General features: G+C 40.2%; 1 protein-coding gene across 1 annotated transcript in view; it reads left to right on the top strand.

The window, feature by feature from the left end:
• Positions 1 to 13,491, top strand: part of ZNF366 (zinc finger protein 366) — a 58,889-nt gene that overhangs the window by 27,928 nt on the left and 17,470 nt on the right. The gene's annotated exons all lie outside the window — the stretch shown is intronic.

The raw sequence follows: 13,491 nt of genomic DNA, 5'->3' as shown, positions 1-13,491 counted from the left end.
AGGTTCTCTCCAACTCAGAGAATCTGTTATTTTGTGGTCTCTAGCTCATTTCCTCAACTAGGTGGCAAGCTCCCTGAGGAAAGGTATTGTATCTTATACATCTTTGCAGGAGTCTCTTCTCTCCTCACCCCCATAAGCTTTGTTTGTGTTGGGTAATAAGTCAATCAGAGAGCCACCTGTGGAGGCAGCCTGGCTGTCACTCCTGAGTACCTTCAAGGCCCGCAGGCCTCAGTGTTGTTGCTCATAGGCTTGGACACTCTTTCCTTCACGTTCAAGGCTGCCCAGTGGGGTCTTCACCACTAAGGGGCCCCAAAGTAACTCACAGACATTTTTAAATGGTTCCTGTGGGCATTTGCCCCAAGTCCTGTCCCACTGAAAATCCAAAAGGAACAATTATTTTACACGTTCCTTCTTTTTGTTAGTTTGTTTTGCTAATTAAATTTTTTAAAAAACTGAGATTAAAACAGCAAATAAAGAAATCATTGCAATTCCTAGATTAAGGATCATTATCCCATAAGGCAGAGTTGTGCTACTTATGATATTAGGAGGGGCTATATCTTTGAAGATAATTCCCTTTTCTTCAGGGTTATTGAGGTATAATTAACAAATAAAATTGTAAGATATTTAAAGTGTACAACATGATGTTTTGATACACATATGCATTATGAAAATATGCCCCTATCTAGTTAACACATCCATCACCTCACATATTCCCCCTTCATGTTTTTGGTGAGAACATTTAAATTTTTCTCTCTTAGCAAATTTTAATTATACAATGTAGTGTTATCAACTATAGTCACCATGTTATACATTAGGTCCTCAGACCTTATTCATATTAAACTGAGTTTGTACCCTTTTATCGACCTATTCCTATCCCCCTCCCCCCTCCCTGGTAACCACTTCTCTTCTCTCTGTTTCTATGAGTTTAACTTTTGAAAAAATTCCACATATAAGTGATATATGCAGTATTTGTCTTTCTCTGTTTGGCTTGTTTCACTTAGTAAAATGCCCTCAAGGTCCATCCATCTTGTTGCAAGTAACAGGATTTCCTTCTTTTTTAAGGCTGAATAATATTCCATTATATTATACACACACACACACACACACACACACACACACACACACACACCATCACATTTTCTTTATCTAGTCACCCATTGATGGACACTTAGGCTGTTTCTATACCTTGGCTATGGTGGAATAATGCTGCAATGAGCATGAGAGCACAGATATCTCTTTGAGATAATGATTTTATTTCCTTTGGATGCATACCCAGAAATGGGATTACCAGATCATATGGTAGTTCTACTTTCAATTTCTTGAGAAACCTCTATACTGTTTTCCAGAGTGTCTGTAATTCTATTTTGTTACTATAACACACACACACAAAGAATATAGCAACACTTGTGAGTGTGTGTGTGCATGTATGTGTGTTTATGTTTGAGACAGAGAGGAAGAAAGCAAGGATATGAATGTAGTTATACCTCCCTGAAGGAAGTTAATGTAGAAATTGAGACGTTACATAACCTTCATTTATGAATTTGGATATCCCTTCCCTGCCTGATGTCCTTGTTGATTTTCAGTTAAGTGCCTATGGAAGAACATAAAACTGTCTAAACAAAAGTCCTGTGATTACTTCCATTTTAGTTAAAACCTCAGGGGTTTAATCCTCACTGGCATTTTCTCCTCTTCCTTCTCCTTTCTTCCTTTGCCTTCCAAGGAGAAACCTGCCCTCCAAAGAGGCTTTTGGGCTGATCTGCCTCTGCAGCTGTCCTGCCCGGCTCAGTGCAGGAGCTTGACAGCAGATGTGTAGCCCTTTGCCAAAGCCGAGCCTTTTCACTGGCCTTTGCTCCCTTCTGAGACAGGGAACAATGGACACCAAGGAGTCTTAATCTCATAACCTCTTAATGCTGAAAACCCAGATCTCATGGGTTGGAGGTTGATCTCCAATCCCAGGAAATGCTCTATTAACATATGAATCCAACATAATGCTCATAGCGATAAAGAAACCACAGTGATCCTGTTTGCTACTGCAAGTTTCTCCCCGTGGAAAATTAATTCATACTAATTCTGAACTGCCAACCAATGATTATATTAACTTACCAGATGGAAATGCAGCCTAAATTCACATGTGCTCTTAAAGCCACAGACAAATCTGTTTTTAAAAGCAAATATAGCAGTGCATACCAACCGAATCCCAACCAGGCAACAGCTCTGTACTGAGTATCTTGATGGTGATCAGTATCTTGCAAGATGCAATGAGAGATAGAAGAGTGTGGATCTCACGATGGAGGGAGCTTATGTGCCGGTTGGAAAAACAACCTAACCATGAAATAACCAGAGTGGCATAAGGGGAAAACACTGTGTTTAACCAGGATTCTGTGAGATGCTGCAATAGGATTCGAGAGAAAGGAGAGATAATTGGGCATAAGACTAGGGAGGGAAGGCTTTCAGGAAGAAGCTGAATTTGAGTTCATCTTGAAAGAATGGGATGGATCAATGGAAAGAATATTCCTAAAAGTAGGCCAATCTAGACAGAAGCAAAGAGGCATGAACTGAATAATGAAAGCTTGGGGTTAAGAAGACTTTAGAGAGAAGGGGACTTTGAAGGTCAGGGCGAGGAGTTTACACTTGATTTGCTTTGTGTTTCAGGTGGATTTTGTTTTTAGCTACAAGCCCCAGAACTCTGAATACATTTTCTTAACCAAATTCTTAAGTAAAGGATTCATTTTCTTAAATAAGGAAGCCAGTACCAAGTGGGTACAGTAGCTCCATGTTGACACGTTCCCTCTTCCCTTCTACCATACCTTGTGGGAGGCATTGTCAGTAACTGTGCTGCTTCCCAGCCCCAATATGATGGTGCCACCCCCAGCCTCATATCCACATTCCAAGCAGAAAGAAGAAAGACAGGAAAGGATAAGCAGGTGGTTTCTGCATTAGGAATGCAAAAGCTTTCTCAGAAAGCCCTAACAGTCTTCTGCTTGCATCTCACTGGCCAGAACTGTGGCAAAGTGCAACCTCTAACTGAAAGGATGTCTGGGAAAGCTAGTGTTTTTGCTGGGACATTCTCACCACAAATAAATCAGGGTTCTGTTTCTTAAGGGAGAAGGGGGAACAAATATTGAAACAGCAATTAGTAATATTAACACTATGTACAGCAGCAGTCTCTACACACTATTATTGCAGGTTCCTGAATAGAATTGTCTTAGAAAGCGTGGTGAATTTTTAGAAAATGGATTTGGCATTGGTATTTGAGGGATTTGGAAGGAAGGAGAAGAAAGATCTGGAAGAGTGGTGAAAATAATCTAGGGGTGAAATAGTAGCCACTTGAATGAGCGATCTGGATATGGGAATGGGAAGGAGAGAAGCTAATAGTCATTTCCAAGAAACAATGAACAAGATTTTGTAAAAACCATCCAAGAATGAATGGTCAAGGTGGAAGGTGTTGGCAAAGTGACTCTTTGGTCCTTTTTTGTTTTTCTATGCATAACGTTAACATTTGGAGTGAATGGAAGAGAACATACTAGAAAAAGAAATTGATAAAGGACAATCTAAGAATCAGAGACATATTGAAGCAATAATGAATCCTAGAGTACAATTATATTTTAACATAATATGCATCTGAGGTACAAAAAAGGGATGAGTTAGGTGCAAAGTTAGGGGTACTAATATGAATATGCTCCTTCTTGGGAATGTGAGCATTGCTTTCCAGGGCCATTCTCTAAACACAACACATAGGATAGCCTGTAGACTACATCTATGTTTAAAAGCAAGATGAACCAGATCTGAAAACAAATTATGTTCCTTTTGATGACTAATCCTAAACAAACAAAAATGCATTCTCCCTATTTGTTAGAAGGAAAGCAGAAAGGGAGGAGTTTTATCGGCTAGTTATTGTTAAAGAACAGAAAATCATTTTAACACTAAAAAATTACTATAATTTGAAAACTCTTCTTAAAAATGGAAGTGTCAGTCATTGTACATGGCATTAAAGACACAGAAAAGTTTAGGTTTTGTGCTTTGACATTTTATGACTCTGCAGTGTCACAAATAGGTTTGGACTTTTATTTTAGAAAGAAACCTTTAAACAACCCAACTACCTTAGGACCCTAGGGGAAGACCTGACATGGTCTCAAATCCAACAGTCTCATTCTTAGCATCCCAGAGTTTCTCATCAGCACTGGGGAAGTAGTCAAGGAAAAGTTCAGGGATGGGTAGAACAGAGAAACTGAATTAGTTGTATTTGCCATGTGTGTTCTCTAATGTGTAATTATTGTGAATCTTCAGATCAGATTCATGATTGTCTGAATTTTCAAGGTTGAAAGTCATTTATTTTTTACTTACACACACGTGGCTTTCCTAATTCAGTTTACTCAGTTGTCAAGTCACCGAAGTCTCCTTCTGTTCTACAGAACACACTGGTAGGGGGAAGGGGACGTTTCCCTTGCTTGTCTCACTTTCACAGCTATTGCTTCATCTGTTTTATGTTGTTCTAATCTAGGTTTTAATGACAAAATGGGGGAAAATAGTATCTTGAAAAAAAATATTTTATGTGAAAGAAATGTCATTCTTCTTGTTCTCTCATATTCAGCAAATCAACATACCTATTCAAGATTCCTCTAGTACAGCTCTTAGGACTTTTTCTGCACACCTGCTTGTCACTTCTTCTTCCAGTTGGTGAGTTCCTGAGGCCAATGTATGGCTTATTAGACACTGTCTTCCTGATGCCCAGCACAGTGCAGGCACAGAGGAGGCAGCTGAAGTGGAGGCAGGTGAATGCCTTTGTAGAGGCTCCTGCTAGTCAGAGTCTTTTCAGGTACTTATACTTTTTTCCCTGATGATATAAGCATGGGTCATAAGGCTGCATGCCCAATGTACACACTAGAGTGAACTCTGCCAGGGGCACCAAAGACCTTTGGCAAAGAAATGCTTCACGAGAATTCTTTAAAAAAAGAGAACCTAAAACTAATTTTGTCTAAATGTTTGCTGTTTGAAAGCCAATATAGATTTTTTTTAAACACAAGTATTTGAATAGTTAAGTCAGCCAGTGTACAAAAGTCTAAGTTGAAAGGGTATAAAATTACAAGTCTCCATCCAGGCAACTGGACACCCTCCTATAGAGTATGAAGTTGGTAACTTGGCTACTGGGCTCCCAGACTTCCTCTCTCAGCCATACAGTGTTCCAGCCCAGAGACAACCAATATTACCAGATTCTTGTGTGTGTTTGTTTTTCCAGAGATAGGCTATGTGCCCATGTACATGAGGAGCTCAGTACATATATTTTATAAGTATATGTATTTTCCAAGAATGATTTTAGTGAACAGAATCAATAGAAAAAAAATCAACATAAAGTAGGTCAATCAAGATCTTAAGCTATAAAGTGCAAGGGAGAAAAAGTATCCAAGATGAAGAGCGATTACTCATGAGAAGGCAGAAATAGAGCAAGAATTCTATCTACATTAAAAAAAAAAAAAAAAAGGTGAGATCATAGATCCATCTGATCATTAGGGTGGGCATTTCCATGAAGCCAATGGACATTGCCTGGAGGGTCATTGGAGAACTTGCAGTTGTTGAGTGAGAGAAATAGTGGTGTTTGCTATAATGTGGGCATGTTCTACCCTATGGTGACACACTTCCTCAGCGAATTAGTGGCATCTGATCCCCAGAACCCTCCCATATATATTCAGTGTAATAAGACATTCTACCTCTCAGGTCAAAGGAATATGGCACACACTAGGCAAGGATCCTGAGACAGGATGAAGCAAAGGGGTGGGAGTGGGGGCATGCTTTCTAAAGAGCACTACCCTACTCATTGCTATGCCTTAATTTAGCTAAACTGTCTTCCTCACTGGAGATGCTCTTGGCAGTTTATTGACGTAAAGTTCTCTTGAAGTAGATTGGAAACGTCCAAGTCAACCAGTTATTGTTTTTCCCCCTGTAATACCAAAATTCTGCTTGGGACCAGGGAGCAAGAGGAAGCCAGAAAATGATTATTTGTCAAATAAATTCCCAAGTAATGATTGGATTCCAAGAACATAGAAGGTACCAGGCAAGTTTCTGATGTTCTAACCAGATCCTGTTAGAAATATATGATACGAACTCACAAGGAAAGATGATGAACAGCATGGGATCCTATCAATGAGTGGAACATCAAACAAATGTGATAGACTTCAGAGAAGTAAGAAATTTTCTTCCAGCTCTGGTGGAAAGGAAAGTTTCACCTCTAGGTCTCCGTAAAGCCTCCAGTAGGTGAGGTTCTCTCCACTCCCTGCCCTGTAGACTCCTGGGACAGTCTGGTTGATATACCTAATGAAAAGTATCAAAGAAGAAGGCAGTTGGCTGCTCAGGTAGACTTCATGGGAAGGCAGTGCCTGGTATGGTTGCCATAACTCAGAATTTGGCTTGTGGGTTTGGAGATTCATGAGTTCCATTTTTGTAAGAGCACTCAATTAATTGGGCTTAGGGAAAATGATTCCAAGAGTGATCTGTGAACCTGAATGTCAATGCCAATCTATTGATTTACAATGGGTAGGAGTATATATTCTAATGACCAGAATGATCTTGTTTGCTACTTTACACATTAAATAATGTTGGACCAATTATAGAAGACTGTTTACTGAATGCAATCAGGACCAAAGATTAGAAGACCTTGAAAGATAACTTAATGCACCATCCCTATCTCACGATATTCTTGCTGAATAGAATATATACAAGAAAAACAAAACAAATCAAAACAAAGTTATTTTCTGCCATTTAAAGTTTCTTCTTTTGTTACCAATTCATATAACCCAGGTCCTCTCTTTATAGGCCATATGCATATTATTGGATGTATTCCATAGATATGAACTGATTAGAGGGTGGAGTCTGGTCGCCTTAACTGTTGTTGTATGTTTCCCAAATATCCTCTATTACTCTTTTTATAATAATGTGCAAAGTAGCATTTTTGTGTGTTTCCTTTATATTTTCAACTTATTTTTAATACACATATAATAAAATTCACCCTTTGAATTTTAGGAGCTTTGACAAATAGAGAGTTGTGTAACTACCACCATAATCAAGATATAAAACAGTTCTTCACTCCCCGCCTCCCCACAAAAAAATATTGCCTTGAGTTACATTTTCAAAATAGATTCCTTCCACAGATGGCTAACCTCTATTATGTGTTCTAACATTTTTGTTTGCAGAGGATCAGTTTTCTGGCATTATCTACCAGTTATGAAGCCCATCAGACAAATATGCTGTCATTCCCAGAGATGGATAAAATGAGGTTTTCTAATATGTGTATGAATATCTGCTTAGCTAGCAGTGGGTATATCAAGTTTACTTGATCTGTGAACTTACAAAAAAACACACAAAAAAATTGACATATATTCTAAGGACATTTCCCCCAAAGAAAGTAGAAGAAAAACTCTAACATTCCAGTTGGAACTCTATCCACAAGAACTATATTAGCTCTGAGGGTTGGGAAAGAGAACTGCTAAGTCATATCACCAATTCATTTCCTTCCTTTAAATGAGTCACGAGGACAGAGGTAACCCCAATACACTAGCAGTTGCTCCAGTGCTCAAGTAATGATATCTACTCCTGCTTTCCAGAAACTAGGTCTAGGCATTAAGAACTTTCCTAAGTAAAACACGCATCCATTTAACGTATGCAAGTTAGTAACTGAATTTATTGCTGTTGTTTTAATAAAGGCTCTTTAAAAGTATGCATATACTAGAGTCCTAGTGCACGAAATTTGTGCACTGGTAGTGTCCCTTGTGGCTGCCGGCTGGGTACTCCCTCCCTTCCCCTGGCTGGCCCACCCCCTGGTCGAACTCCCAGAAGAACTCCGGTAGAGGGAACAATTTGCATACTATGCTTTTATTATATAGGATAAATGGTATATATGCATACTCATTATGGACAGTTTAAAGAATGGAAATCTAAACTTGATTTCAACTATATTATATCTTGATGGTATTTAGGAACTTAAAAAAATAAATTATGTGAGTTCAATTAATTATTTCACATATGAACAGGTCTTGTTAATATTTCTGACCACCTAGGGGACTCAGTCCATGCCATAGGCTGACAAATTACTTTTATAATAGAATAGGAGGAATTTTGGCTTATAAATTAAATGGTAGCCACAGGGGTATCCTGAGATCTGGTCACCTCTCCTTGGCTCTACCACTAACCCAGGGAGTGACAAGGCAGACCTTTCTTTTCTTTGAGAATGTATTGCTCTATCGTCCAGATACTCAGAGACCCTGTATTCCTGCCAGTGCAGGAATATAAGACCAAATGATTATTTGCCAAATACCTGCAGCTGAAGAACTCAGCAGCACAGTTAGATATATATTAAGACAATTATGTTGAACCATTAGAAAATTTAATTCTAAGGCTAAAAGTCTCCTGTTATCACAAATTCAGAAATAACCAGGTGGTCTAATAAAATCCCACATCAGAGGAGTCTTATAACAGGATCCCTTTGTCTGAGCAGAGAGGTTGGCAGTCATCCACGTATTTCCCATCTGTCTTCCTCTTATCCTCCCACAACTCCCCACCCTTTGCTTCTCTTAGCACTGCTTCTCATTCTTAAACTTTTCCTCCACTTTTGCCTCCTCCTGCTTCCATTTTTCTTGAGAGTAGACCACATGATTAAAGTGCCATTCTCTCTCATGGTAAAGTTTTCCAATGAAACACTGGAAATGGTCAAGGAATAAGGAATGTGAGAGAATATTGTTCCATGAATTTCAGGATGAACGGAAAGGAAAGAAATAGGTCTGCCCCTGCCATGCTGACTCACGTGACTCTTCTAGCATTTACTGGAATGACCTTCAATTCAAATGAGAACCACAAAATACCAGTAATTTTATCTGGGGAATATTTATATTTTGGTGCAGTAGGTGAATTCCCAATTAAAGGGCATTATTAGAAGCATTTTTCCCCCAAATGTAGTTTCATATTGTTAGGCCTTGCATTTTTAATTGGTTGTTTTGGTTCAGAGAAGATTTTGTTTTTGTTTTTAAAATCCATTCATTCCCCATTTCCTCATAACTAACTCTCATGGATAATACCTGGTAAAGAAGACATCCTGAGCCCTAGATGTCTCTAACACAGACCAACCCAATGTTTTCCTCCTCCAACAATTTGTTCCTGATGTAGAGCCTACTGGGTTTGGTGACTGAGTATACATGGAAGAAAGTCAGGAATTTAGAACATTCTCTGACAATGGCAATAAAAATGTCTGATTATTCTAAGGCCTCTCCCTCCCCACCCCCACATTAGTGCAAAGGGTAAACTGCTACTAATGTCACAAAGGGTGGAAGGGTGCAGGGTGACTACCCACTCTTGGTTTATGTTTCACATTCTCAGTCCAGGGGTCTTTCTACCTCTTACTGCCCATTGGACTTTCTGGGCATCTGTTTTATGACTGGGTTGCAGAACCTTGTGGCACTTTAACGATGGCTCCCTAGCATTAGTGAAACCAGAAACTGGGGCTTACCCCAAATCTGAGGGTCTGTTCAAAGAATGATGCCCTTAGAAACTGAGGAAGGTAAGCAGCAGCACACACAAAGTGTGTATATTGAGGTCTTCCCATAATAACTACCTGAGAATTTGAGTGTGCTCATGATCTAATTAGGGATATCCCCAAAAGTCATCTGCAGTCTAAAAAATGTAAGATAAAATTATACATTTTAAAGCTCCATATGGAATTTTGCTCTTCCCACAAGCAGTTTACTGAGCATCTATCCTATGTGCCAGGCACCATGCTGAGGACTGGAACACTGCAGTGAATAAAACAGACCCTGTCCCCATGGTCTAGCAGGAATTGCAAAAGCTAGTGTTGACCCAGCACTGTCCCAGTGTCTGCGACTTTGGGTTTGACAAATAGGGCCTCCTGTCCCTAGAAGGTGACCTGTAATATTACAGTAGGGGCAATTCTTCCACTTCCCATAAAATAGCACACAAGACCCCTCCCCCCCATCCCTTTTGTCCTCACTCACCAAAGCCATCTGTTATTAACGAAGGCCAGAAATATCTCCATAATAAGAAAGAAAGCCATAGAGAAGGAATGAGAGGTATTCTTTAACTTACACACTGGCCTCTTTGAGTGTGGTCACATTCACTGCTGTGATAGTACCAACTCCGGGTAAATGAGCAAAGCCTTGGTTTTGAACTTGCAAAACAAAGGCCCAGATGTCAGTTGATGGTGAAAAGAGCTACAGCTTGGGAAACAGATGTCAATCAGCGTCAATCCAGTGATCATCAGCGCAACCCTCTCCTGTCCACTCTTTCTTACCCCTCAAGGACACCATATCGTCTAGTGTTAAATACACTTTCACACACACACTCTATTTTAAAGTCTCCAACAACCCATTGGGGGATATTTCAACCTCATTTCATAGATGAGAAAATCAAACCTTCCAGAAAACATGTTCAGTTCCCCACAGCTGTAATGCAAAGCCAATGCTCAGACCCAGATCCTCAGGCTCCAAACCAACGTGCTTTCCACTATCCTGTAGCTGTCTACTCTAGTCATTTTAGGTCTTCTTTCTTTTTGCACATGTTTCAGCATGTCCTGATGGGCAACTATCCTACAACCTGCCAGTTTTCTGGGAGCAGCCAGATCACTCCCCTGTTCCCTGTCCTGTCTTGTCCAAGCAGATTAGTGCTGCACCCAAACCTCTTTTGCTTCCCATAGGAATCCCATATCTATCATGGATGTCTGTGGACCTGCTTTTAGAAATAGTGGGGAGCACATGGGTGGCACACAATGAGGTTTTCTAGGAATCTATTAATAGTTTTGCAGAGGCTGCTCAGAATTTTAAATTGACTGATTTCAAGATAAATTACCTCCTGAGAAAGGCATTTTTCCCCTGCTCTTCCCTTCAACACTTCTCGTCCTTAATATGGATTTGATTTTTGGGTGCTTTTCTTTTACCCCCTATGGCTTGGCCTTACACCCTGTGCTCAGAAGATAGGGATATTAAGAGGTAGAAGCATTATCTACCAAGAAGGCTGAGGGACTGGCGTGGCTCAGTGGTTGAGCGTTGACCTATAAACCAGGAGGTCACGGTTCAGTTCTGGTTGGGGCACATGCCCGGGTTGCAGGCTCGATCCATGAGCGGGGAGCAGCCAATCAATGATTCTTTCAGATCATTGATGTTTCTGTCTCTCTTTCTCCCTTCCTCTCTGAAACTAATAAAAAATATTTTAAAAAAAGAAGGCTTAGGGAAACAGATCTAGCCCTCCTTGGCCTCTGTAGGAATTGGCAGTGCTCCTTAAGACCTTTATGCAGAAAGGAACTGCTGTTTTCAAAGTCCTGGAAAAATGTCCATGGATGGATCCCAGTGCCTTTTTAAACCTCCTGAGTTAATAACTACTATTTTGGGGGCGAGGTATATATGCATAAGTCAGAAACTGGGGAAATTTTTTTATTATACTGAAATTAAAATGTACCTATGTAAAGTCTCAGGGTTTGGGGAACATAATTCTGCCTTTTATGTTAAAAAACACATACTTCTGTTCAACAATGTTTATTTGCTTTAACTAGGTCAGTGGTGATAAAATAAAAATGAAGATACTGAAAATCAGTATGCTTTTGAAAAGAACATTATATTATAAATGTCACTCCTAATATATTAAGATGAGTCAATTAGTAGACTATGTCATAACTAGAAACAAAAATATTAAACAAAGGTAACAATAATGTGTATAAACTAAAATATCTTCAGTTTCAAAATTAGCAATAATATTACTTTCCAATTAAGAAGCTTTCCTGTATAAGATATAAAATATAATATAAAGATACTAGACATCATTAGCCATGCATTTTCAAATACCTTTGTAACAATAAAATACACCAAAAAAAAAATTCAATAAGTTCTGGCCCGTGTTCTGACATTTATATCGGAGAGCTTAGTTTTCCAGTCAAGCTCTGGATTATAAATTAAGAATCAACTGACTCTTTTAACCAGGTCAGAATAAAACAGAGCCATTGTGCGTGTGGATGGGCTCTGCTGTGGTTTGCCATAGTCACTTGTAACGTGGAAGAGTTCTCTCCGGTCTGATCAGCCCATTTGCAAATAAGACCTCATTTCCAAAGAAGGTATAAAACAGCGGCCAAAATGAAATTCCAGCGAAAGGAGCTGCCATTTTCCCTCCATTCCAATAGGACACATAAGCCTAGTTTAAAAGCCAATTATTTCTATTGATGCAACAAATTCTTGGGTCAGGCCACCACCTCTATAATTCTATGTGAGTTTAGGGCTCAGGACTTACTGAATTGCAAGCCAAGAAGCAACCTCGTCAACATGAAAAACCACCGGAGAGCCGCTGCCCTCTGCATCCTGCCCTGGTGCTTTTGACAGTGACAGCACCACTCCCCTCATTTTGCCGCCCTTCCCACACCCCGCCCAGCCCTATAAAGCTCTCCATCTCATCCTCTGCTAGGCTGACCACTTCCTATAAGTGCCTGGTGCTGGAGGCAGCAGTGGTAGAAGACCTAGCATTTAGCTAATAACTTTAGAAAAAAGCAGGAGGGTGGGACACAGGAGTGGGCCTCTTTTCGCTGGACATGCCAGTTCTCCCTCTTAATTACTAAGCCCGGAGCCCATGGAAAGAAGACAATACAGGGCTATCTTCCCACTCACACAAACACAGAGACTAATGGATGTTACTTTAGTTCACTGACACTTTCACAACACAAACTTAAATAATGCCCAGACGTTCATTTAATAGGGCACATAATTTTTCCTTCAGTCGGACTGTCTGTACATGGAATGGGAATACAATATAACAAGGTCTATTTTTAAAAAACCGTGCTACAGTTCTCAAACCTCTCATAAGCACACATGCGACATGGGGATACCTAGGTATTGTAAAAACTGTATTTGTCTTACCAAGGGCTACAGAAAACCACTTGAAGTTGTTGGCCTTCTCACCCCTGGGACCCTCAACTTGTACTGTTCAGCAGGCAGCCATTCCCAAGGGCCAGGGCCCTGAGTTAGTCCAGGACCCTATCCCAGCCCTGTCTCCAGTGACCCGAGGCCACTTAGATCATCCCACGAGTGTCCATGAGGAAGATGGTAAAATGGCAAGGAGACATGTGAAACAGAGCACGGCCCCTGGTTAGCATGGACTGTCCTCAACATGCATGATGCAGTCAACCAGGCCGCAGTAACTGGCTCAGCAGAGGAAGGTCAGGTACTGCAGGAGTCACCAAAGGGCATTTTTCACTCTGACACCTGTGTGAAGGGGGAGATGCCAGTGCAGTTTTAGAGACTCTCAATCCTGGAATTGTCCACCTGACATTGTTTCAGGTGTTGGATTAGAATGCACACGTGCTAAGATGACTTTGTAACATTGGGTTATATGCTTTTCTTAATCATACTGACCTCATTCACTCCATACACCCCAGCAGCTCACCTGGCTCAGGGTGGATACTCAGAAAATCTGAGATCTGAGTTAATCGTTCAAGTCCCCTCTCCCACATGGCCTTGA

Source organism: Myotis myotis, unplaced genomic scaffold (genome assembly GCF_014108235.1).
Source record: "Myotis myotis isolate mMyoMyo1 unplaced genomic scaffold, mMyoMyo1.p scaffold_m19_p_5, whole genome shotgun sequence".
Taxonomy (NCBI): Eukaryota; Metazoa; Chordata; class Mammalia; order Chiroptera; family Vespertilionidae; genus Myotis; species Myotis myotis.
This window is presented reverse-complemented; position numbering and strand designations above follow the sequence as displayed.